Raw genomic sequence first — 26,806 nt, 5'->3', positions numbered from 1 at the left:
ATTACACAAGTATTGATTAATAAATCCAAGAATGAGGAATATTGGTGAAAGTGGTCATTGGCTCAAAGTAAATAAACGGTGGCATAAAGGAAAAGGGGCAAGGTTAATGTTTTAATCATTTAAAAAGGCCAAACTTTGTACACTTGGAAGTAATTTAGCTGTGCACTCTTCAAGTGGTGCCAGCAATTAAGTGGTTGCCCAAAGGCACATATATACATAGAGATAAACATGGGCTATACATAGAGGAAAATAGACCATTTCAGTGAACACAAAGATGTATCCAAGCCTCATTTTGTCCTTCTTAGAAGGAGAACGGCCCTCTGTTTTGGCCATTTTCTCTGAAATAACGCAGCAGCTACTCTTATTATTTCCAAGCTCGTGGTGACGTGAAAAATAGGAGGGCTATCCGTGGGAACAACCTCAAGGAATGACAACAACCAGAAGAAATCTTCAAGAGTTAGTTTCAAAGTTTAATCTTAGTGTTGGAACCCCAAGAAGTAAGTTCTCTACCCTACTCTCAAATATGATTACGGATAAGTATTTGAAATATTTGATTTGAGTTTTATACCAGCTATTGCAATGGGTATTAATGATTTGGGTTCTTAAAAGGAGAAATAATTTGAACTGCTGAGTTATGGGTTGGAGTAAATTGTTTGACTCCTAGATGATGAAACAGATTGTTATATATCTAAAAATGGTATCTTATGTTGGAAAGCATAATGGGTATTAAGTGTTGAAAGATCACTGTTGAACGTAGTTAAGCTTTAAGCCCAGTAGATATTCGGTGAAATGTAGTAGTGACCCAATTCTTGAAATTTCGGTTCGATTGTGAAGTAAAAGATTTATATGGTGTAGATTAATGTTCGTTGGGTCATCTGGGACTCGTGGCACTCTCGTTAGCCCATGAAGGAATTGAGGTATGTAGAGTTTACCTTCCCTTCTTTTGGCATGACCTTTATGGAATGAACAAATAATGTATACGTATGCTTCTAAAGAAAATTCTATTCTTAGCGCCACTAGGATGGCCGATGTCTTTGATTTCCGTAAGTATTCCATGCGGTTTGATATGTATATATGATGTTCGAAAGTCCTCGTTGGTATATTTCCGAATGTGTTTGAAAGAAAATTCATATGACGTAAGTCTTTGATAAATATTTTGGTACATATATATGGTTCCAAAGTCTCCATTTGGTTTGATCCATAATGATATTTGAAAGCTACCTAATATGTTTGCTACTTGAATTTCTAAATATGGCTTGTGGAATATTTTCAGAAGGTTCCGAACTTCAAAAGCTCGTAATTTTTGTATCCTAATTCCGATTGACCCGGTACCTGTTTCTGAGCTTCCTGATATCGGTATATACATATTTATTTATCGAGTCTCAGAATTTATTTACTTATATGCATATGATTTCCGCACTACTCCGCTCGTGCATACTACTATTACATCGTTCGCCGGATCCCGGGCCGGTTTTGTGATCGTGCGCACTATGATATGTTCGGCAGTATGCTGTGTTACGGTTCCCGAGACCTCGCCATAGGGCCGGGTTCCATTTATGGAGTTATGCTGTGATATGGATTATGATTTGTTGTGATGATGTGTTAGGTACGGGGTTGTACGGAGATTTGAAACCTTCTGGAGTTATGCTGTGTTGTGGCACCAGCGTCGGAGTGGTGACCACATTCCTGAGCCTTATGCATGATTTTATTTGCATTAATTATATTTTCAGCACAGGTTTCGATATACTAATTTTGTATCCATTTTCTGTACTTCTCACTTCAGTTATGATTCGGATTACTGTACTTCATGCTTTACATACTCAGTACATATTTCGTACTGACCCCCTTTCTTCGGGGGCTGCGTTTCATGCCCGCAGGTACAGACGTTCGTTCAGGTGACCCGCCAGTGTAGGATACTTATTCTGCTATTTGGAGTACTCCTTTTGATCCGGAGCTCATATTTTTGGTACATATCTTCTATTATACAAGTTCTGTATATATGGCTATTTGGGTACAGCAGGGGCCCTGTTCCGTCATATGTTTCTGTTATGGTTTGTAGAGGCCTGTAGTCATATATGTGGGTCATGGGTCACGTTTGTTCGATTATGTTTGTGATTTGTGCCTTAAGCGGCACCATTTGCTATTATGGCCAAAACGGCCCTTATGTTTGTAAATGTATGTGTATTCGGGCGATGTATATTCCGCCAGCCTACCGGTTTTTGATATGATATTTCGGTACGGGTGACCGCTTAAGATGATATCTGTTTTCAGTATCTGTTCAAAAGACGTATGCTAAATTTGAATAAATTTTTGATATGTTGATTTGGTAAGCGAATGGGTTTGGGTGTCCAATTAGGGCACCAGTCGCGGCCCACGGGGCTGGGTCGTGACAATGAGCCTCTAAGTGTTACAACCCGAATTTTTTTTCCGTTAACGTACAGTGAGTAGACTAATGAAGGGCACAACATATATGATGTTTCGATAAGTAAGAAACAACAAGGGATGGTGCTAAATGTGATTTCAAAGACATGGGAAGTAGGAGACAAACGTTGTTAAGGAAAACAAGGTACATGTTTTGTGTCGATTGACGAGCATCGAATTAATGATAGCTTAATGATGTTTTAGAGAATAGTTATAATGTCCCTTAGATGGTTCCATAAGGATTTGAGAACAAACTAAAAGACGAGAACAAAATCAGAGAAGAGGTAGATTATACGACCGATTATACGGTCCATATATTATTATACGGTCCATATAATGGTCCGCAGAATCGTCACAGTGAAGTCCCTTACTGATGGGATTATACGGTCACTTATATGGATCGTATAAAATTATAGGGACCGTATAATGTGCCGTATAATTGACACAGAAAGGGATGGTTGATGAAGCGATTTCAAGGTCACTTATATGATCCGTATAAGTTTATACGGATCGTATAAGTGTCCGTATAATGACGTCGAGACAGATTTTAATTTATAAAAGAACATCCCAAGTTCATTTTAATTCATTTCATTTTCTCTCTCCACGACTCAAGAGCTCTGTAGAACTTTCCAAACTCTTCATATACAAGAACTCATGAGAAATTGATGATCAACTTCATTAAACCAACAAAACTAAGTGTGAGAAACACATTAAAGTTCATCCAAGTCAAGAAATTTCATGGGAAGTGGAACTAGGGTTTTGCTCAAGTGAAGTATTTCCACTTAAAGTGCATTCCCACACTATCAAAGGTAAGTTTTATGGTATTTCCATGTTATTTAAGGTGTTGAAAAATTGAAACACTTGGATTGTAGGAGGATATAGGAAATGGGTCATAAATGTGGAAATAGTGCCATTTTTTAGTGGTAGTTTGGAATGAATCATGAATATTGATATGTTGTGATTGTAATTAAGATATGAATAATGTTAAGAGCATGATAGAATCATTAGATGAGAATGAATGTAATGTTGTGCTACGATCATGATTATGGATGACCTTGAGAGGAAATTGTGGGGATCATGTAATGATGAATTGGATAAAAGTTATTGATGATGATATTATGAATGTTGTTATTGACGTTTGGGAGTTGATATATGGTATGGAGAAAGTAGTATAAATAAAGGAAATGCTGCTCAATTTTATCTAACTTTAGTTCAAATACGCTTATGTTATCGATTATCTAATATGAGTATGAACTCTCTTAAAGGTAGAAATGTGAATATTGGAAGAAGAACAATCGAACGATAAAATAGCTAAACGAAAGAGGTATGTAAGGCTAGTCCCTTCTTTCTAAGGCATGAATCTTATGATATGATATTTCCTCCTTCTCCATGAATTTCCTACATTCCGGAAAAACTAAGAGTCTATGCTCATGAAAGCCATATGAGTTAAGAATAAGAGATATTATGAACATGATGATGATGAGCTTAAGTCCAAAGATTCTAGAGTCCACAAATATGATGTTTCTACAAAGCTAATGATGTTTACTATGATCCATTGATGTTGTTCATTGTATACACTCACCTTATATGCTAATTCCTTCAAGGTAAGGCAGAATGCTTATGAATGCTCCATAACGAAATCGGGGGTTCACGACCTTATGTCACCCCGATAGAGTATAGTTTTCTTAAGTTTTCAGTCATGCATTATGATAATAGTATGATGAGAATATGATAAGGCTATGAGATATACATGATGATATCACACCACGCCAACATGGCCGGGCAGACATCGCTAAAGCGGGCAGCGTATACACCATGTCTAGATGGCATGGGCAGACACCACTAGTGAGCAGCATGAGATAGTACCTCGGACGCGGGAGGCCTAGACGCAGGCTAATGATTATCACACCGTACCTATATTGTCGGGCAGCTTATACATATATGCATACACGATATGATGATGATTATGGAGTAAGCCAGCATGCATTATTTCTTTTATAATTGATAGTCAGTGACAGGTTGCTTCTCATTCGATGCTTCCTTATTCCATTGATGTATTGTTATTGTTGATGCCTTACATACTCAGTACAATGTTCGTACCGACGTCCGTTTTCTTTGGACGTTGTGTTCATGACCACAGGTAGACAAGGAGGTGATCCAGACTCGTAGAAGCCATCAGCAGATCTACAAGAGCACTCCATTATTCCGGAGGTGCTATTTGGTTTATTCTTTTGTCTATATATACGTATTTTGGGCACGACAGGGCCCTGTCCCGTCCATATGTCTAGTACTCCAGTAGAGACTCGTAGATACGCATGTATGGGTAGTATGGTCTCATGATGTTACTATTGTATATATATTATTATTTTGATAGCCGAAGGGCTTATGTATATAAAAGTAATTATGTTTCCAAATGAAAATTGGTTTTCCTATGATTTGAGTATATAATTAACGAATGTACGCTTAATGAGTATGATGCGGAATAGAATGAGTGGTCCTCGGTGGTTAGCGCCGGGTATCCGTCATGGCCCCTAGTTGGGTCGTGACACAAAGAAGAGTATGTAACATTATATAGATGGGACAGGACCCCGCCATACCTATATGTATGTACACCAAAGAATAATACCAACAGCTGTAGCTCCGGATGAAATGGAGCTCCTCTATGCAGTCCCTGAACAAGAAATCTATGGATCAAGTCTGTCTCTCTGTCTACCTGCCGGCATGACGCAGCATCCACAAACAAAAGGTCGTCAGTACGGAGAATGTACTGAGTATGTAAAGTATAATCAACATCATAGTAGGAGCATAAGAGACAGCATAAGAAATAGCATAGGATGGGAGAATCAGGAGCTAATAGAACCATTTGTACCTCTGGTGGCCATCATCGTATTTACATACATGTCTTTCATAGCGACCTTCCATTTCTAATGCTTACTCATGTATATATACATATATTTATTTATATCATACCCGACTATATAGGTTCGGTATTTCACGTACCTGGCCATGTCAAGGCTTTGGGTTATACATACCTGGCCCTACCAAGGCTCAGGGTTATCCATACCCAACTGTAGAGGTGCATGCGCGATAAGTATCATACCCGGCCATATAAGCTCGATGTTACGTAATAGTCATACATACTTAGACACGAATACATAAGAGTCCATAAGAATCATCAAAATCATTACCATCATCGCTTTCGTTACATCTATCCTTAGAAGATCAACTATCATATAAGGGAGGTAATAGCATCGTGAAAGTATCGAGAATCATGAGCTTTAGTAATTTTGGAAATAGAGTTCTTTGGAAGACATTATGGAACTCGTGAGATGGTATATAGCAAAGGAATCATGCCTTAAGGAAAGAAGGGTTAGCCTTACATACAATCTTTGTCTTCTTAACTACATAACGTTCACCGTCGAAGCTTGAACAATCTACATTTAGAAGAATTCATACCATAGTTAAACCTTAATGACACTATTAAATTCAAACTAGAACAATTCATGATCTAATGAAAATTTGGCAGCATTTCCCCTATTTCGTCAACTTCCATCATATTACAAAACAACTCCCAACAACGAAAATAATGTCCATCATATCATAATCAAGTAATCACATTCCAGTAAGCCTTCAAAATTCATCCTTATGTTCAACTTATAGTAACAACTTCACACCCAACCTTAGCACATTTCATACAATGCTTCCTTATCACTATTTCTACCTTCCATAACAAGATTATACCCATATAATACTAAGAATCATGACTCAAGTTAACTTACTACTCAAAAACATCATAAAAGCTACATTTAGACCTCATTTTCTACTTTCTTCTTCTACCCAAGTTGTTCAACAAGCAAACGTTCATGATAACATGAAATGAGCATGAAAACTAACCTTTTATCTCATGGGAATGAGCTTTGGAGCAGCTACCAACTTATGTGAAAATCTTAGCTTCAATGCTTAAGAATCTCTTGTAATCTACTAAACCTAGGAAGCCTTCTAATGAACACTTTGATTCTTGCCTCTTGATCTTTGTTTTCTCTTGGGTTGTAGTGGAATATTCTTGGAAAATGGTTTGGAGCTCTCAAGACTTGTGGAAAATGAAAAATGAAATAAAAGAACAAGAGCCATCTATTTATACAAAAATATAAAAATCAGCCCGATGGACTTATACGGACCACTTATATGGTCTGTATAAGTGGACTGTATAACACCTCCATGAAAAGGACCCTTTCTGCAAATGTCAAGTTATATGGACCCCCTTATACGAACCGTATAAGTGGTCGTATAACTGCCAGTTATGCGAAACTTTCTCTCATTGATTCGTTTGACTTCCAATCCTCGTGGAACCTTTTTGGCACTTACATGATACATCATTAACCATAAAATAGGCCCTATAGCAGCCCCTCAAGACATCAACAAATAAATATTAGTTCAATTATAGCGAAAACCTTTCCGAACACGACTTATATTTCACTTCCTTCAACAAACTAAAGCTGATTTATTCGTGCAACTTCAAACATCTTATGGTATCCACCTTAAGCTATATAGTACCTTCCTTAATCTTGTAAGGGTTTCATAATCACCTTTACTCATAAGGCAACAAAATAAAAAATTTCCGAGGTGTTACATTCTTCCCCCCTATAGAACATTCGTCCTCAAATGTTAGATTCTTGGGAATTATATAAAAATTTCACTAGAGTTTACCCTCTATTATGGCACTACCATCCTACAACAGCAACCCAAAATACATCGCCTCACAGGGCTACAACAACAACATCAATAACCATGGCCACACACTACCAGGAAAGCATAAAGGAAAGCACTACATACCTGACGATAATGGCATCTCTGCCTGAGTGTCCTCTGGGGGTGAAAATAAATGCGGGTACCTCAATATCATGTTTTCTTCTGCTTCCCATGTTATCTCCTCTCTATTATTATTTCTCCATAAAACTTTTACTGAAGCTACCTCATTGGTTCTGAGCTTTCGTACTTGCCTATCTAAAATGGCAATGGGGACTTCTTCGTATGATAATTGTTTAGTAACTTGGACATCATCTATTTGTACAATTCTAGAAGGATCTCTAATGCACTTACGAAGCATTGATACATGGAAAACTAGGTGAACTGACTCCAAGTCAGGAGGTAGATCTAATTCGTAAGCCACTTGGCCTACCTTGCGTATAATCTCATAAGGTCCAATGTACCGAGGACTAAGCTTTACCTTCTTGCCAAATCTCATGACGCCTTTCATTGGCAACACCTTCAAGAATACCAAATCTTTCACTTGGAACTCTAAGCTATTAATAATCGATCTTGTATAAGCTTGATTTTCTCTATAGCTTGCTGGACCAAGTTTGGCCCTATTAATTTAGTCTCTCCTACTTCGAACCATCCAATTAGGGATCAACACTTTCGCCCATATAAAGCCTTATACGGGGCCATTTGGATGCTAAACTGATAACTGTTGTTATAGGCAAATTCAATAAGTGGTAAGTGATCATCCCAACTACCCCCAAAATCCAATATACATGCCCGTAGCATATCCTCAAGGGTCTGAATGGTACGCTCAGCTTGCCCATCCGTTTGTGGGTGAAATGTCGTGCTCACATTCACCTGAGTCCCCAAACTTTCCTGGAAAATTTTCCAATAATTAGCTATAAATTGAGTCCCTCTATTAGAGATAATAGATAATAGAACACCGTGAAGTCGCACTATCTCTTTAACATAAAGCTTTGCATAATCATGTGCTACATACGTAGTTCTGATCGATAAGAAATAAGTTTCCTTCGTAACTCTATCTACAACCACCCATATAGAATCATACTTACGTCGAGAATGGGGTAAGCCTGTAATGAAGTCCATGTTAATTACTTCCCATTTCCAAGTTGGAATTTCTATAGCTTGCAACAATCCACCAGGCTTTTGATGTTCAATTTTCACTTGCTGACAGTTAGGACATTAAGCTACAAATTCCGCTATATCCTTCTTTATTCCATTCCATCAATATATAGTTTTAAGATCATGATACATTTTCGTTGCTTCGGGGTGGACAGAGTAACGGGAACAATGGGCTTCTTTTAATATTTGGTGGTGTAATCCTGCAACATCAGGAACACGTAACCTGCCTCGGCATCGGAGAACTCCATCTCCAGAAATCTCAAATGATGACTTCTCCTTCTGAGGGAGTGTATTTCTGTAATGAACTAGCATGGGATCTTCGTATTGACGCTCTTTCACTTATACTACTAGCGACGAGACCGCTGGATTTTGAATGGTAACTCCCGTACTGCCTGAGTCCACTACTCAAACTCCTAGGCTAGCTAACTATTGGAGCTCGCGAGCTATCTCTCTTTTCTCTAGTTGAAGATCGCATAAACTTCTCATGGAACTACGTCTAAGAGCATCAGTGTCACGACCCAAACCGATGAGCCGTGACGGGAGTCGGACCTCTAGCGACCAAACACCCCTAAATAATTATCTGAAACATATTCAACATCAAAGGCCCATAAATGGCATAAATTGAGTGTGGTGCACAAGACACCCATGAATAAGACTCCACTAGACATGGTCTCTAGACAACCCTAGGAAGAAACTGCTCTGATACCACTTCTGTCACGACCCAAACCGATGAGCCGTGATGGGAGTCTGACCTCTAGCTACAAAACCACCCTAAACACTTATCTGATATATAGTGAACATCGAAGGCCTATACACGACATGCGGAAGAACAGTGCAAGCCAGCTAGGCTGCTACATATACTGTACACAAACGAATACAAGCCGACAAGGCTACATCATCTGACTAGTACATACAACTGTCTACAGACCTCTACTGGAAAGAAAGCTTTAGAAAGGATGGGACAGGGCCCCGTCATAACCATATGCATACACATCTTAAAACGGTGGCATGCCAAAACTGACTGTAGCTCCGGATTAAATGGAGCGTACTGACCACTGCTAGATCTAGAGGTCCTACTGAGCTGGACCACCTGTCTGTCTCCCTATACCTGCGGGCATGAACGCAGCCCCCCATGCAACGGGGAGTCAGTACGGATAATGTACTAAGTATGTAAGGCATAAGAACAACAACATATATATACATGAGAATCATGGATAAGATCTGAACTCATAAACTGAAATGACTGACTGCATGTACTTTGTATGAACTAGTATCTGCCTAAATCTGCATAAGTCTGCGTAAATGACAATGCCTCTGTGGGGACATAATATGCATGCTCATACCTATCAATGATGGTAGTGCATCTATATGTGTGCGTATATAACGCCTGATATGTGTGCGTATATAACGCCTGATGTATGTGCGTATATAACGCCTGTAAGCCTCTATGGCATCTCGTCATATCATATTGGCTCCTCTGTGGCCATAATCAATATCGTCATCATAGTAGTAATGATTATATAACGCCTTCTAGTCACGGGTCAATGTACAAAAATATATAATGAATGTAATGCATGAATAAACTGTATGGACAGGACTGGCTAAATAAGACTGGACCCATGATCCGAAGGATCACTCATAAATGGGGTATATGAACATCAAAGACTGAAGTACTCCTAATACTTCTAAGAGTAGAGTAATATGAAATCTCGCTTACTCGCTTGTTGGATCATATCATAGGATCATGCCAAAAGAAGGAAAGTTTAATCTTATCATACATTGAAGTATACGCAATCACCCAACTTCCGCCTCTTGAACTTGCAAGTCTACAATTAAGATAACATAGGGCTTACGCTTACTAGCCATCCTCAAATGCGTATAAAGCTCAACGAACTATAAACAATAATTTCCTTGTAAGCTTACAACTTTCCAACTTCTCATTCGATCCCATATCAACTACAATACTCACATCAACAATGACAACACACATATACATATACATATATATATATATATATATGTATATATATGTATATGTATATATATCAAAATATAGGTAAACCCGTTTCCAATCATCTCCTAAAACAACCCTATATCACTACATTGCCCTTCATCAACTTAACCCTTCCACAATTACCTTCTCTTCACTTAACATCACTAAAATATTGATAACCAACTTAAATATAAGGGTAGAAATTATTTACATACCTTGAGGTGTCAAGAATCACAAGAATCACTTCAACTTCAACTCCCTAATCTCCACAACTTGAAGAAACCTTAGAAGCAACCTTCTTCTTCACCATCTCGGGTTTACGGGGTCTGGGTCTTGTCAAATCTCCACGAATATGATGGAAAATATTGGGAGAGAATATATTAGGGCTTTTTGATTTTTGGAAGGAGGAAAATATGAAATAGGGTTATGCACCACCTATTTATACTTGGAAGCAAAAAGGATACAGCGGTCCGGTTCAACGAGGTGGTCAACGGCCCGTCGATGTGTCGACGAGCCGTCGACTTGCCCCGTTGACCTGTGCCTGCATATACAAGGCTGCGAGACCCTTTCGTCGCCGCACATCGACGGTCTGTCGAGCATGTCGTCGACTAGGAAACCATAGGTTCTACCACTACGAACACGAGGGGTGTAAAAAAATGTTCATCCCAACTGCCTTGAAAGTCAAGTAAACATGCTCTAAGCATATCCTCAAGGGTCTGTATAGTACGCTCTGCTTGTCCATCTGTTTGCGGATGAAATGTCGTACTAAGACTCACCTGAGTCCCCAATCCCTGCTGAAAAGACTTCCAGAAATTAGCGATGAACTGTGCTCCCCTATCTAAAATAATAGTTGAAGGAACACCATGAAGTTGTACAATCTTCTTAAGGTAAAGCTTTGCACAGTCCTCGGCTGCATAAGTAGTTTCGATAGGCAGAAAGTGAGCTGACTTTGTAAGCCTATCAACTATGACCCATATCGAATCATACTTCCGCTGAGTGCGGGGCAACCCTGTAATGAAGTCCATATTAATTACCTCCCACTTCCATGTCGGAATCTCCATAGCCTGCAATAGACCTCATGGCTTTTGGTGCTCTATTTTGACCTGCTGACAATTTGAACACTGAGCGACAAATTTTGCTATATCTCTTTTCATACCACTCCACCAACAAACTTCCTTGAGATCATGGTACATCTTTTTTTAGGATGGATGAATAGAATAGCGGGAGTAATGTGCCTCTCCCATAACCTGTTGACGGAACCCTGCAACATTAGGGACACATAATTTGTCTCGATACCTGAGTACTTCATCACCCGTGAGCACAAAGGGTGTCTTTTCTCTCTGAGGTGTTATATCTCGGTAATGAACTAAAACAGGATCCTCATACTAACGCCCTTTTATCTCTACTACCAAGGATGATACTGCTGTGTCTTGAACAGTAACTTCTGCATCACCTAAATCTATCAATCGAACTCCGAGGCTAGTTAATCAATGAACCTCACAGACCATTTCTCTTTTCTCTGGCGGCACGTGTGACAAGCTACCCATAGATTTACGACTGAGGGCATCGGCTACTACAATAGCTTTCCCAGGATGGTACAGAATATCCACATCATAGACTTTTAACCCCTCTAACCATCATCTCTAACGTATGTTCAAGTCCTTCTACTTAATGATGTACTAGAGACTCTTATGATTAGTATAGATATCAACATGGACACTATATAAGTAGTGCCTCCATATCTTCAAGGCATGAATCACTACCGCTAACTCAAGTTCATGGGTTGAATAATTCTTCTCGTGCTTATTCAACTTTCTAGAAGCATATGCGACAAATTTACCATGCTGCAGCAACACACAGCCCAATCCAACACCTGAAGCATCACAATATACCACATAACCATCTGCTCCCTCTGGAAGAGTCAAAACTGCTGCTGAAGTTAACTTATCCTTCAACGTCTGAAAACTTTGCTTACAAGTATCTGTCCATTGGAACTTAGCTGATTTCTGAGTTAATTTGGTTAATGGGACTGAAAGAGAGGAAACTTCTTCTACAAATATTCTATAACAACCTGCCAAGCCCAAGAAACTACGTATCTCTGTTGGTGCCGTGGGCCTTGGCAATTCTTCACAGCCTCAATCTTCTAGGCATCAGCTCTAACACCTTCCTCTGAAATAATGTGACCCAGAAAACCCACAGAGTTCAACCAGAACTCACACTTAGAAAACTTGGCATACCACTCTTTACCTCGAAGAATTGCAAGCACTATCCGTAGATGTTCTGGATGATCGGCCTCTGACGGCGAATAAACCAGAATATCATCTATGAACACAATCACGAACAAATCTAGAAAGGCCTGAATACGCGATCCATCAAACCCATGAATACGACTGGGGCATTAGTTAGCCCGAACGACATAACATGAAACTCATAGTGGCCATACCTAGTCCGAAATGCCGTCTTCGGAATGTCCTCTTCTTTGACCCTGACCTGGTGATATGCTAATCTTAAATCTATCTTCGAGAAATATTTAGCGCCTTGCAACTAATCGAATAAATCATCGATCCTCGGGAGCGGATACTTATTCTTTACAGTCACTCTATTCAATTGCCTATAATCAATACACATTCGCAATGAGCAATCCTTCTTTCTCACAAATAACACCGGCGCTCCCCATGGTGATGTACTAGGCCTGATAAAGCCCTTCTCGAGCGAATCTTTCAACTGCTCTTTCAATTCTTTCAACTCCGCAGGTGCCATCCTATAAGGAGGGATAGATATTGGCTGAGTGTCTTGCAATATGTCAATAGTAAAATTAATCTCCCTCTCTGGGGGAATGCCTGGAAGCTCATCTAGAAACACTTCTGGGAACACATTGACCACAGGAACAGACTGAAGAGTCGGCGACTCTGCCTGCACATCTTGAACTCGAACTAGTTGAAAAATATACCCTTTTCTAAACATCTTCTCCGCCATAAGGTAGGAAATAAACCTACCTCTAGGCGAAGCAGCATTTCTCTTCTATTCTAGGACTGGCTTGCCTGGAAACTAGAATCGATCCATCCTTGCTCTGCAATCAACATTAGAATAAAAAGAAGCCAACCAGTTCATGCCCATAATAACATCAAAATCAATCACATCTAACTCAATTAGATCTACTGTGGTATGGCGATCACAAACTATAACAACACAGTCTCGGTATACCCGCTTAGCTATAACCGGATCACCAACTGGTGTAGACACCTCAAAAGGTCTAATCAACTCGGGCTCTATCCCAAACTTGTTGGCAACAAAGGGCGTAACATATGATAAAGTGGAACCTAGATCAATCAATGCATAAATATCATGGGAGAAAACTTATAATATACCTAGAACAACATCAGGAGACGTCTCACGGTTCTGTCTACCAGCCAATGCATACACGCAGTGCTGAGGACCGCTCGAGCTGGATGCTCTACTCCTCCCCCTACCTCGCCTTGCTGGCATCTGAAAAACATGCCCTGAAGGGCGCACAGCAGAAGATGAACTAGCCACACACCCTGTAGGCTGAACCATACCTGAACCAACCCCCATCGGGCACTCCCTCATCCTGTGGCCTGGCTGTCCACAAGCATAGAAAACATCTGAACCTAGCCGACACTGACCTGCATGTAACTTGCCACACTGGGTACATCACGGCAAAGGGGGCCTCATCTGACCTAACTCTGGTCAGTACTAAGAGCCTGCCGCTCTAGAACTCTGGCCCGCTCTGGAATAAAAAGACCGGTCAAACCTCGGACCTGGGAACCGCGGAGGTGCACTCCCTACCGGCTGATAAGAATACCTGGGATGCTACTGTCTCTGTCCTCCCCTGAACTCACTAACCATATCAAAAGTTCTAGACCTCTTACCATGGCTCCGGTCACGCTCACACTCTATTCTCCGCAGGCGTTTACGATCCTCCAAATTCTGTGCATACTCTTGTATACGGGAGATGTCCATGCCTGGATGTAGTGCAGCAGTCATGCACTCATCTATCAAGTATGGCCCTAGACTGGCCACAAAGCGATGAACTCTATCCTCTATCTCAGCCACCATGGCTGGGGCATATCTAGCCAAGGAATTGAAGTGTACACAATACTCTTGCACATTCTTACTGCCCTGCTCAATACATAGGAACCTATCTGCTCGGGCCCGTCGGACCTCTAGAGGTAAGTAATGGTGAAGAAAAGTATCTGAGAACTCTCACCACACGACTGGAGGGGCATTTTCTCCCCTAGATAACTCCCATGCCTGATACCACTATATCGAAATATCCCGGACTCTATATGAAGCCAACTCCACTGATTCAACCTTATCAGCGTGCATAACCCTCAATGTCCTCTGCATACCATCAATGAAATCCTAGATGTCCATATTTTTATTTACCACAGAAAACTCGGGAGGACCTAACCCAAGGAAGGTCTTAACCCTCGAACTACTAGCCCTGTCTGTTGGGTTAACACCAACTCCCTGCTGTTGTGCCTGGGCGGCTACTAATCTGGTCAATGACCGTATGGCATCCCGTACATCCTGGCCCTCTACATCCGGCTGAGGAACTGGGGCTGGTGCTGGAGACGGGGTATGCGATGTCTCAGATGGCCCCTAACTCTGAATCTGTCCTGGGCTCTCATGGCCTGCCGAGTACGGCTAGTGGCCTTACCGACCACCCTCTTGCCCTTCTGGGCAGCTGTTGCATTCTTGCGGGGCATCGCTAAAACCAGAACAATTCATCAGAAGCGAACGCTTAACACAGGGCTTTATCGCACAAACTAATAGAGAAAGAATGACATCATCCTAAATGTCTTGTAGCCTCGTATTTATAAGTGTAGTGCACAACATGCCCATAAACAAGACTCTACTAGACACAGTCTGTAGACAACCCTAGAATGAAACTGCTCTGATACCACTTCTGTCACGACCCAAACTGTTGAGCCGTGACGGGAGTCTGACCTCTAGCGACCAAACACCCCTAAACACTTATCTGAAACATACTGAACATCAATGGCCCATAAACAGAAAAAACGGATCTCAAAAAGGGAACATCAAAACTCTGTACAATTTGCATATACATATATATATGACATGCGGAAAAACAGTGCAAGCCTGCTAGGCTGCTACATATACTTTACACAAAAGAATAAAAGCCGACAAGGCTACATCATTTGACTACTACATACAACTGTCTATAGACCTCTACTGGAATAAAAGCTGTAGAAAGGATGGGACAGGTGTCACGACCCAACCCCGTAGGCCGTGACTAGTGCCCGAATTGGACACTCATATTGCCTGTTAACTGTAATCATTTAACACTAGTATGTCATAAACTTATTTGTACAAACAGGTAGGGTGTTATTTTAAAGCTGTCAAAATTTTGTATGTCGTAGGCACCTGTCTCCTGAGGAGTTACATTTTTTTTTTCAAACAACAACATATATATTTCTATGCAAGCCGACAAGGCTGCCACGATATGCAACATACCAAACATACATATATTGCAAGCCGACTAGGCTGCCATTACGAATGGGTACGCCCCAAACATAAGTCATAGTCATACAACGCATCAACAACCATAAACAGACCCACACAAATGTCCACAGACCTCTAAGAGTAATGACCGTATCTTATGGCGGGACAGGGCCCCGCCGTACCCAAATAAACTCATATGAATTCAACATAAGGGAGTTATACCACAAGCTAGGCTCCGGAACAAAGGAGCAGTCAAAATAGCGGAATAAGTGTCCTAAGCTGGCGGATCTCCGAAATGAACGTCTGTACCTGCGGGCATGAACGCAGCCCCCCCGAAGAAAGGGGGTCAGTACGGAATATGTACTGAGTATGTAAAGCATGAAACATAGTGATAGACTCATACTGAGATAAGATGTATAGGACTCAATGCAACTAACAGAATTTCATAATGACTTGCCTTTGAACATATTTCATCTGTATCATTCTCATATCAATGTCAGTATAGTGTTTTGTAATCAAAACTGCATAATCATTCTGTATATAACATGTATAACGTGTCCCGGCCCTCTAGTGAGGGGCTCGGTAATTAAAATCATAGTATCATAAACATGCACATAGACGTGTCCCGGCCCTTTAGTAAGGGACTCGGTATTAAGGAATATATGCCCTCCTGGCCACCATCTCCATATCATCATATCATCATATCATCATATATATATATGTATATAACGTGTCCTGGCCCTCTAGTGAGGGACTCGGTGAATATAGTCATAGCATCATAAACATAAACATATACGTGTCCCGGCCCTTTAAGGATGGACTCGGTAATAATATAGTAGATGTGCGCACGAGAACGTGTCCTGGCCCGGGACTCAGTGAAGGATATAGCGATAAGCACGAGCAGAATAATAAGCAACCACATATATGCAATGCATCTTTTGAGACTCAATAGATAAGCAACTAACCAGCTCTAAAGTATTAGGATAATAATCATATTCAATTCTTTTCAACTCTCATTATAAGCCATAGCAAGGAACGTTTCAGCTTTCATGTACATGTATCAATTTTCATGATGTAGCTTTTGAAAATCAAGTATACTTCTATTCATGCCATTCTTTTAAGAGTAGGAACTTCTATACATCATTCATTAGTCAATCATGTAGTAGGCTCGTCACAATAACATTAAGGAAATATAGAATCATAAGTCATGCATGGAACTAGAGAATAGAATTTACCCCAAGGTTCATATCATTTCATACTTACGTCTAGGACATGCCAAGAAAAGAAGGAATAAGCTTTACATACCTTTAGCGTTTAGTTGTATTTTAACTTGTACTTGCTGCCCATAAACACTTATCCTATATCAAGATATCAAGAGCTACGATTAGTCTACGAGGGAATTCAATACGTACTTCAACGTTAACAATCCCTTTCAAACATTTAGACGACGTTTCGTTCGCATTCAAACCAATTACATGCAACCAATCCAACACCAATAATCATATGTTCAATACCAATCCGGACAGCCCACATAACATTCCAAATATCCCACATTCACAACATTCCATAACGACTCACATACACCTACTACATTCTCAAGTTACTCCTAAAAATCCGTAGCCTTAACGTTTTCGTGTAACAACTTTACAACAACCCAAACAACGTAAATACAATATATATTATTAACTATCATTAGTATTTCCAATTTAGAGAAGACAACATTTCCAGAACAGTTCGTAACCACAACACGCCCAAAACAGTCCCTAACCAATCAACACGCCCAAAACAGTCCCTAACCAACAACATAAAGGTGCCCGGAATTCTTGCAAACGTTTACGAACATACCAAGCAAACCACATATGATTCTTACACATTATTTCATGTCTTCATTTCATATAATTTCAGTAAAATACGACCAGCAGTCACAAGATAAATATATCACCAAATTCGTACGCAAATAGCTACCTTGTCGACACTAAAACCTTACAACAACAACAACATGCTTAATGACATTACTTTCATGATCCTTGGAACTGTTTTAGCATCATTTCCATTCTTATAACAGCCCACAAATCATTCCAATTTCGACCTGAATCATTGCACTTCACTTTCACTAAACGTTCACAACAAGAATCAACACTCAACACATACAAATTCACCTCTAGCACTAAAACAGTCCACTGTTTTTGGACTGCTCGTATGCTTCAACATAATTCATTTATTTAACACCTTAATTCACATATTCAACATGCATACAATACACCACAACGTCCATAACAACAACAATCAAAAGGTGACACAAAACAGTCCCTAAATCTCCCCTAAAACAGTCCCTTTTTCACGGCAACAACACCCTTCCCACAATTTCATGATTTTTATCCGTTTATCCAACTACAATACATTCAATCCATTTCCAATACATGTTCAAGAAGATAAAGCATGACTTCATTAGAACCTTCAACACACGGCTCATTTTCATTTCAAGAAAAACAGTCCAATATCCAACATGCAACATCACAACCAAACTTCTACAATCTTTGTTCATTTACCTATGTTGATACATATTCAATTCATCAACAATACAAGTAAAACGAAATCAACCATGACTTCACCAATACTCATGGCTAACTCTCTACTTCAACTACAACAACAATCCAACAACAACCTTCATGAACTATACATTCAAATCATCATGCAACACAAGAACAATAAACATTCTTACCTTACAACTTGTTCTTCACTTTGGCCGAATCTTCAACCCTATTGAGGTGCTACACCTCCTTGTTTCTTTCCAACAACTACTACACGTTCTTGTACACTAGATGAGGAGTTGATTTGAGGAAGAAAACTGATTTTTTTTTTGGTGGTGGAGCTTCCATGGCCGTGGCTCTCTTTCTCTAGTTGGAGAAGATGAGAGCTTCTCTCTCTTGTTCAATTTGTGGCATTGGGAAAAATGAGTTGGCATGCAACTTTTGGTCAACAAAGTTGGATATTTTTCTGCCCAAGCGGTCTTGCACGTTCCCCCAACTGAGAATGGGCAAAAATCTGATTTTTGCCATGTGTTTGTGGGGCCCACACGGCCACAATTGAAAAATTGTGAACATTTATGTCTTAATCCCCGCTCATCCAACTTGCATCGTCCATATCTCCTTACCCCGATATCGTTTCGACAAGCGGTTTGTTTCATTGAAAACTAGACTCGAAGAACTTCGTTTTAGGCTTTTGAAACACCTTAAAACTCCTCATATACTAGGAGATATGCCTCCTACAATATATACTAAAATCGGGTCCGAGATCTTATTGAAGTTGTTCCGATTCATTTCGTTTAACTTCTAATCCTCTTCCAACCTCATGTAACCTCTTATGCATACATATACACACTTGTATACATCAATAAATATCCATATACACATCTCGAAAGGTCCAGAGAATCACAATAACCTTAAACATAATTAGAGAACTCACACAGCTTCGACGAAACTCCAATCGCAAAAGTATGTTCATATATTTTGTCCATCTTCTATATCATTACTAATAATCTCAAATACTTTAAAAGGTCACTCGCATTACCTCATATACATACTCATAACGCAATTTCAAATCCTTTAGGTTACCATGTCACCTCGAGATGCTTAAGACAACCATATATATAACGATATTCTTACTAACTCGATTAACTTTCCTTGAACCTTCTTAACTCATTCTTTATTGTTTTAATACAGTAGCACGGATTATTATGGAGTGTAACAACAGGGCCCCGTCATACCCATATAAATAGACATCTAAGAAGAGGCATACCAAAACTGACTGTAGCTCCGGATCGAATGGAGCGTACTGACCACTGCTAGATCTAGAGGTCCTACTGAGCTGGACCACCTGTCTGTCTCTTTATACCTGCGGGCATGAACGCAGCCCCCCGTGCAACGGGGAGTCAGTACAGATAATGTACTAAGTATGTAAGGCATAAGAACAACAACATATATATACATGAGAATCATGGATAAGATCTGAACTCATAAACTGAAATGACTGACTGCATGTTCTTTGTATGAACTAGTATCTGCCTAAATCTACATAAGTCTGCGTAAATGACAATGCCTCTGTGGGCACATAATATGCATGCTCATACCTATCAATGATGGTAGTGCATCTATATGTGTGCGTATATAACGCCTGATATGTGAGCGTATATAAGGCCTGTAAGCCTCAATGGCATCTCATCATATCATATTGGCTCCTCTGTGGTCATAATCAATATCATCATCATAGTAGTAATGTGTATATAATTCCTATATTTCTTCTCATACTTTACATATATCTAATATTCGCGTATATAATGCCTGATGTGTATGCGTATATAACAGCTTCTTGTCACGGGTCAGTGTACATAAATATATAATGAATGTGATGCATGACAAAGTTGTATGCACAAAACTTGCTACATAAGGCTTGACCCATGAATAGGAGGATTACTCATAAAGGGGGTACATGAACATCAAAGACTGAAGTACTTCTAATGCTTATAAGAGTAGAGTAATATGGAAGCTCGCTTACTTGCTTGTTGGATCATATCATAGGATCATGACAAAGAATAAAAAAATGGCCTTAACATACGTGGAAGTATACTCAATCGCCCAACTTCTACCTCTCAAACTTGCAAGTCTTGAGGGGTCAAGAATCCCAAGAATCACTTCAACTTCAACTCCCTAAGCTCCACAACTTGAAGAAACCCTAGAATCAACCTTCTTCTTCACCATCTCGGGTTAACGGGGTCCGGGTCTTGTCAAATATTCACTAATATGATGGAAAATATTGGGAAAGAATATATTAGGGTTTTCTGATTTAGAAAGGAAGAAAAATATGAAATAGGGTCATGGACCACCTATTTATACTTGGAAGCCAAAAAGGCTACAACGTCAAGTTCGACGAGCGGGTCGAAGGACCGTCGACGTGTCGATGGTCCATCGACTTGCCCTGTTGACTTGAGCCTGCAGATGCATGGCTGCGGGATCCTATCGATGCCGCACGTCGACGGTCCGTAGACCATGTCGACGACCCATCGACGATGACTGGTGTCATGCAGATTTTTCTGATTCAGTTCAAATCGTGTCGATTCAATTCGTTCAAATTCTAACTCTATAAATTGTCAGGAATATCTGCTGGTACCCTCGTACACGGGGTAAGCCACTTTTTACCTCGAAACTCGGGCTCGGGTCTCGATTTTAAAGGCATACCCGACTCGAAAAACATAGGTTCTACCACTACGAACACGAGGTGTGTAACAATCAGCCACGACGTTCGCTTTCCCAGGATGATATAGGATGTTAACATCATAATCTTTTAGAAATTAAAACCATCGCCGCTGCCGTAAATTCAATTCCGTCTGCCTGAAAATATACTGGAGTATCTTATGATTCTCATAAATATCAATATGGATGCCATACAAATAATGTCTCCATATCTTCAATGCATGAATTACCGCAGCCAATTCAAGATCATGGGTCGGATAATTTTTCTCATGTTTCGGTAACTGCCTTGAAGCATACACAATCACCTTACCATGTTCCATTAACACACAGCCTAACCCAACGCCTGAAGCATCACAATAGACAACATAACCTTCCGGTCTCTCTGGAAGTGTCAAGGCTAGGGTAGAAGTTAATCTATCCTTTTGCTCTTGGAAACCACGTTCACAAGCATCTGTCAATTGAAATTTTGCTAATTTCTAGGTTAACTTCTTGAGTGGTGCAGAGATAGAAGAAAAACCTTCTACAAACCTCCTGTAGTAACCTGCTAAGCCTGGAAAACTACGAACCTCCGTAGGTGTTGTGGGCCTTGGCTAGGTCTTCACAGTCTATATCTTTTGGTTATCTACCCGAATACCATCAACTGAAATGATATGCCCAAAAAGGTCACTGAATTTAACAAAAATTCACACTTGGAAAATTTGGCAAATAACTCTCGAGTTTGAAGAACTCTAAGAATGGTACGAAAATGATCCGCATGTTCTGCCTCGGACGTAGAATATACCAGGATATCGTCAATGAACACGATCAAAAACAAATGTAGGAAAGGCCTAAACACATTGTTCATCAATTCCATAAATACTGCCGGCGCATTGGTTAGCCCAAATGACATTACCCGGAACTCGAAATGGCCATTCCTGGTTCTGAAGGCTGTCTTAGGAATATCTTTCTCCTTAACTCTCACCTGATGATATACGGATCTCAAATCTATCTTTGAAAACCATTTGGCGCCTTGTACTTGATCAAATAAGTCATCAATCCTTAGGAGAGGGTATATATTCTTGATCATTACTTTATTCAGTTGCCGATAGTCGATGCACATTTCGTAAGGAGCCATCTTTCTTTCATACAAACAGCACGGGTGCTCCCCACGGGGAAGAACTAGGCCTAATAAATCCTTTTTCAAGCAAGTCCTTCAATTGCTCCTTCAACTTTTTCAGCTCTGCGGGATCCGTTCGGTAAGGAGGGATAGATATGGGCTTGGTATCGGGTTGCACATCAATGGTGAAATAAATCTCTCGTTCTGGAGGGAGGCCTGGAAGCTCTTCCGGGAATACATCCGAAAACTCGTTCATCATGGGGACAGATCGAAGAGTTGGCGGTTCAGCTTCTACATCTTGAACCCGAACTAGATGGTAAAGACAACCTTTAGCAATCATTTTCCTCACCTTGAGATATGAAATAAACCTACCTTTGGGGGACGCTGTATTTCCTTTCCATTCTAAAACTGGTTCTTCCGGAAACTGGAAGTGAACCATTTTCATTCTACAATCATCATTGGCATAGTGAGAAGCCAACCAGTCCATGCCCATGATAACATCAAGGTATAACATCTTTAACTCATGTAAATAAGCCATAGAACGATGGTCATAAATCACAACTACACAATTCCTATATACACGGCTAGCTATTACCGGTTCACCAAAGGGTGCAGATACCTCAAAAGGTTTGATCGACTCCGGTTTAACCCCAAACTGACCAGCAATACATGGAGTAACATATGACAATGTGGAGCCCTGATCTATAAAAGCATATACATCATGAGAAAATATCGATAATATACTTGTGACAACATCGGGGGGAGACTCAAGATCCTGCGTCCAGCCAAAGCATAAACACGGTGCGGAGAACCACTAGAACTGGGGGATCTCCCTCTGCCTCTACCATGGCGGATTGGCGTTTGTAAACCTGGCCCCATAGGGCGTATAGCTGATGAAGACCCGGTTGTCGATCCTGAAGGCTGGACTCTACCCCTTCCACCAACCGAGGGGCAGTCACGCATGATATAGCCTGGACGACCGCATGTATAGCAAACCTCTGAGCCTAGTCGACACTGGCCCCAATGTAACTTCCCGCATCGTGGCACGGGTGGCCTTGCCTAACCCGATTCGCCTTTGAACTGAGAATCTGAAGCCCTGAAACTCTGGCTCGACCCGAAAAAATTAGATCTATCAAATCTCTGGCCTGTAAATCGTGAAGGCACACTAGTCATAGAATGGCCTGAATGCCTAGAAAATTGCTATCTTTTCCCCCCTCTAAACTCACTCATCGGACCCAAAGATATAGCCATCTTGCTATACCCTCTGTCATGCTCACGCTCACTCCTTTGCTGTTGTTGGCTTTCCTCTAAATTCTGGGCATGGGCTTGAATGTGTGAAATAACCATGTTGTCCTGAAGGGACGCAGTCAAACACCAATCCATCAAATATGGCAGTAGGCCTCTCACAAATTGGTGCACTCGGTCACCCATATCCGTAACTATGGCTGAAGCATGCATCAACCGAAGTGTCCTCAACATCCCATCAATAAAGTTTTGAGGGTTCTCATTCGGCTTTGACCCGATGAATTTCGGAGGGTTCAAGCTAATAAAATTACGGGCACTTGCACTAACAGCCCTATCACTTTGCCCTGTACCTTACCGTTGAGTCTGAGTGGCAACCAATTGAGTAAGTAAATAAATAGCCTCTTTCACGTATTGGCCTGAAGCATCTGGTGGAGGAGCTGGGGTTGCTGGAGCTTGGACTGAGGCTCCCTCATGCCCCTCAGAAACAGGCACTGAGTGAGAGGAAAAAGATTGAGCCGCATTCTGGAATTCACCCTCTTCTACAACCGTTGGCGGTACTCTTTCAGCCCGCTTTTCTGCCATTGTCTTGCCCTTTTGGGATGCCATAGCTTTTCTCTTTACAGGCATTTCTGAAATACATAATAAACAGTTAAGGAAAGAGGAATCCTTATATTATGGCTCTATCGCACTATCTTATGAAGAAAGAAGGTCATTCATTCCTAAAATGCCCGCAGCCTCCTCTTTATAAGCGTGGCGCGTAACACGCCCATAAACAAGACTTTACTGGACACGGCTCATAGACACACCCTAGGACAGAACTACTCCAATACCACTTTTGTCATGACCTAACATGAGGGCCATGATGGGCACCCGGTGCTACCCCACCGGGCACCTTCTATCGTACATTCATATTCTAATCTAGGTGAGCCACTTGGCCTACTCATGATTTTCCATACATCAACAATACTAATAATATTGGGCAATGACACACTTCTATCATCATTAATAATAATGCCCATGTCCATGTACACAAGCCGAGGAGGCTAACAAAATAATATACAAAACACAAGCCGACAAAGCTACAAGACATCTAACCATACACAACTGTCTACAAGCCTCTAAGAAGAGTATGTAACATCATATATTTGGGAAAGCACCCCGCCATGCTCATATGTATGTACAAAAAATAATAATACCAATAGTTGTAGCTCCGGATGAAATGGAGCTCCTCTATGCAGTCCCTGAACAAGAAATCTATGGATCAAGTCTGTCTCCCTGTCCACCTGCGGGCATGACGCAGCATCCACAAACAAAAGGACGTCAGTACGGATAATGTATTGAGTATGTAAAACATATTCAACATCATAGTAGGAGCATAAGAGACAGTATAAGAAATAGCATAAGAAATAGCATAGGATGGGAGAATCAGGAGGTAATAGAGCCATTTGTACCTCCAGTGGCCATCATTGTATTTAATTACATGTCTTCCATGGGGACTTTCTATTTCTAATGCTTACTCATGTATATATACATATATTTATTTATATCATACCCGACCATATAGGTTCGGTGTTTCACGTACCCGGCCATGTCAAGGCTTGGTGTTATACATACCTGGCCCTACCAAGTCTCTGGGTTATCCGGACCCAACTGCAGAGGTGCACGCACGATAAGTATCATGCCCAGCCGTATAAGCCCGGTGTTACATAATAGTCATACATACTTAGACACGTATACATAAGAGTCCATAAGAATCATCAACATCATTACCATCATCGCATTCTTTACATCGATCCATAGAAGATCAACTATCATATAAAGGAGGTAATAACATCTTGAAAGTATCGAGAATCATGACCTTTGGTAATTTTGGAAATAGATTTCTTTGGAAGACATTACGGAACTCGTGAGATAGTATATAGCAAAGGAATCATGCCTTAATGAAAGAAGGGTTAGCCTTACGTACCTCTTTGTCTTCTTAACTACTTAACGTTCATCATCGAAGCTTGAACAATATACATTTAGAAGGATTCATACCATAGTTAAACCTTAATGACACTCTTAAATTCAAACTAGAACAATTCACGATCTAATGAAAATTGGGCAACATTTCCTCTATTTCTGTTACACCTCACGTTTTATTGCAAGGAGATTTTGGCTTATTGGTGGTGTGTACCTTCGGTCCGGTAATCAGCACCAGAGTTTTGGGACATGAGATATTTTATCTTACATGTGTACAGGAGTATAAGTATGCATTGTTGACATAATGAGGGAATTAGAAGTGAAACGAATCGAATCAGAGCAAAACAGAGCAGTTCAGAAAAACTGCTGATGCCAGTCAGCTTCGACGGCCCAAAGGTCGACCGTCAACACGTCGACGAACCATCGTCTGGCATCGTTGAAAGAGTTCTGCAATCAGAACTCTGGTGCGGCAATTCGACGGGACATGTTAACGAACCGTCGACACGTTGACGATCGTCGACCCACGGATCTGGAACTTCCCAGCCCTGGTTATAAATATGAGCTTCCAAGTTTTTATTCCCTTATTCTGCCAAAAACAGATCCTATATCTCTCTAGAACCCTCCAAAACCCTGCCTATATTTTCTACAACAAATATATACCAAGAAACAAAGATCAAATGCCAAGATTAATAGATTCATATACTAAGAAGCCTATTAGGGTTTGTGAAGAGTAACAATTCCTTTGGTATGCAAGTGGGGGGATTTCATTCTAATGGAGTAGATTGACTCAAGGCTTATTCCTAAGTGATTAAGAAACGTGAATATTGGAGGGAAGCGTTCAAGTGATAAAGTTAGCGCAACGTAAAGGTATATAAGGCTAGTCCCTTCTTTTCTAAGGCATGAATCCTATGACATGATTTTCTTTATCCTCCATGACCTTCCTACATTCCGGGAACTATGAGTCTATATTTATAAAGAGCTTCTCATGAGATAAATACAAGAGATATGTGCGAATATGATAATGATATGATAGTCCCACGAAGCTAATGATCTTTTAATGTGGCTCATTGTTGTTACACTCGCCTTATGATGCTAGTTCCTTCAAGGTGAGGTATGATGATCATGATTATCCCATAATGAAATCGGGGGTTCTCGACCTTACGTCACCCTAATAGAGTTATAGTTTATCCTTGAACTTTTTTGCATGCTTTATGATAAGTGTACGATAGTGATATTACACTGGACCTAGATGGCCGGGCATGTCACCGTGAAGGCAGGCTGCATATGATTACACTATGACTAGATGGACGGACATGTCACCGTGAAAGCGGGCTGCATACGATTACACCGTGCCTTGATGGTCGGGCATGTCACCGCGAAGGCGGTCTGCATATGATTATACCGTGCCTAGATGGTCGGGAATGTCACCGAGAAGGCGGGCTGCATATG

At 40.6% G+C, this 26,806-nt stretch overlaps 1 long non-coding RNA gene across 1 annotated transcript; it reads left to right on the top strand.

Annotated features, from left to right (window-relative positions):
* The first annotated feature begins 231 nt into the window (after positions 1–231).
* On the top strand, positions 232–1,979 carry LOC132621192 (uncharacterized). The gene is made up of 3 exons (XR_009575449.1): positions 232–497; positions 856–917; positions 1,878–1,979. It is a non-coding gene; the product is annotated as an uncharacterized LOC132621192 (long non-coding RNA).
* Positions 1,980–26,806: the final 24,827 nt, after the last annotated feature.

This window comes from Lycium barbarum, chromosome 2, assembly GCF_019175385.1.
Source record: "Lycium barbarum isolate Lr01 chromosome 2, ASM1917538v2, whole genome shotgun sequence".
NCBI classification, from domain to species: Eukaryota; Viridiplantae; Streptophyta; class Magnoliopsida; order Solanales; family Solanaceae; genus Lycium; species Lycium barbarum.
Note: the sequence above shows the minus strand (reverse complement) of the source record. Positions and strands in the feature narration are given on the sequence as shown.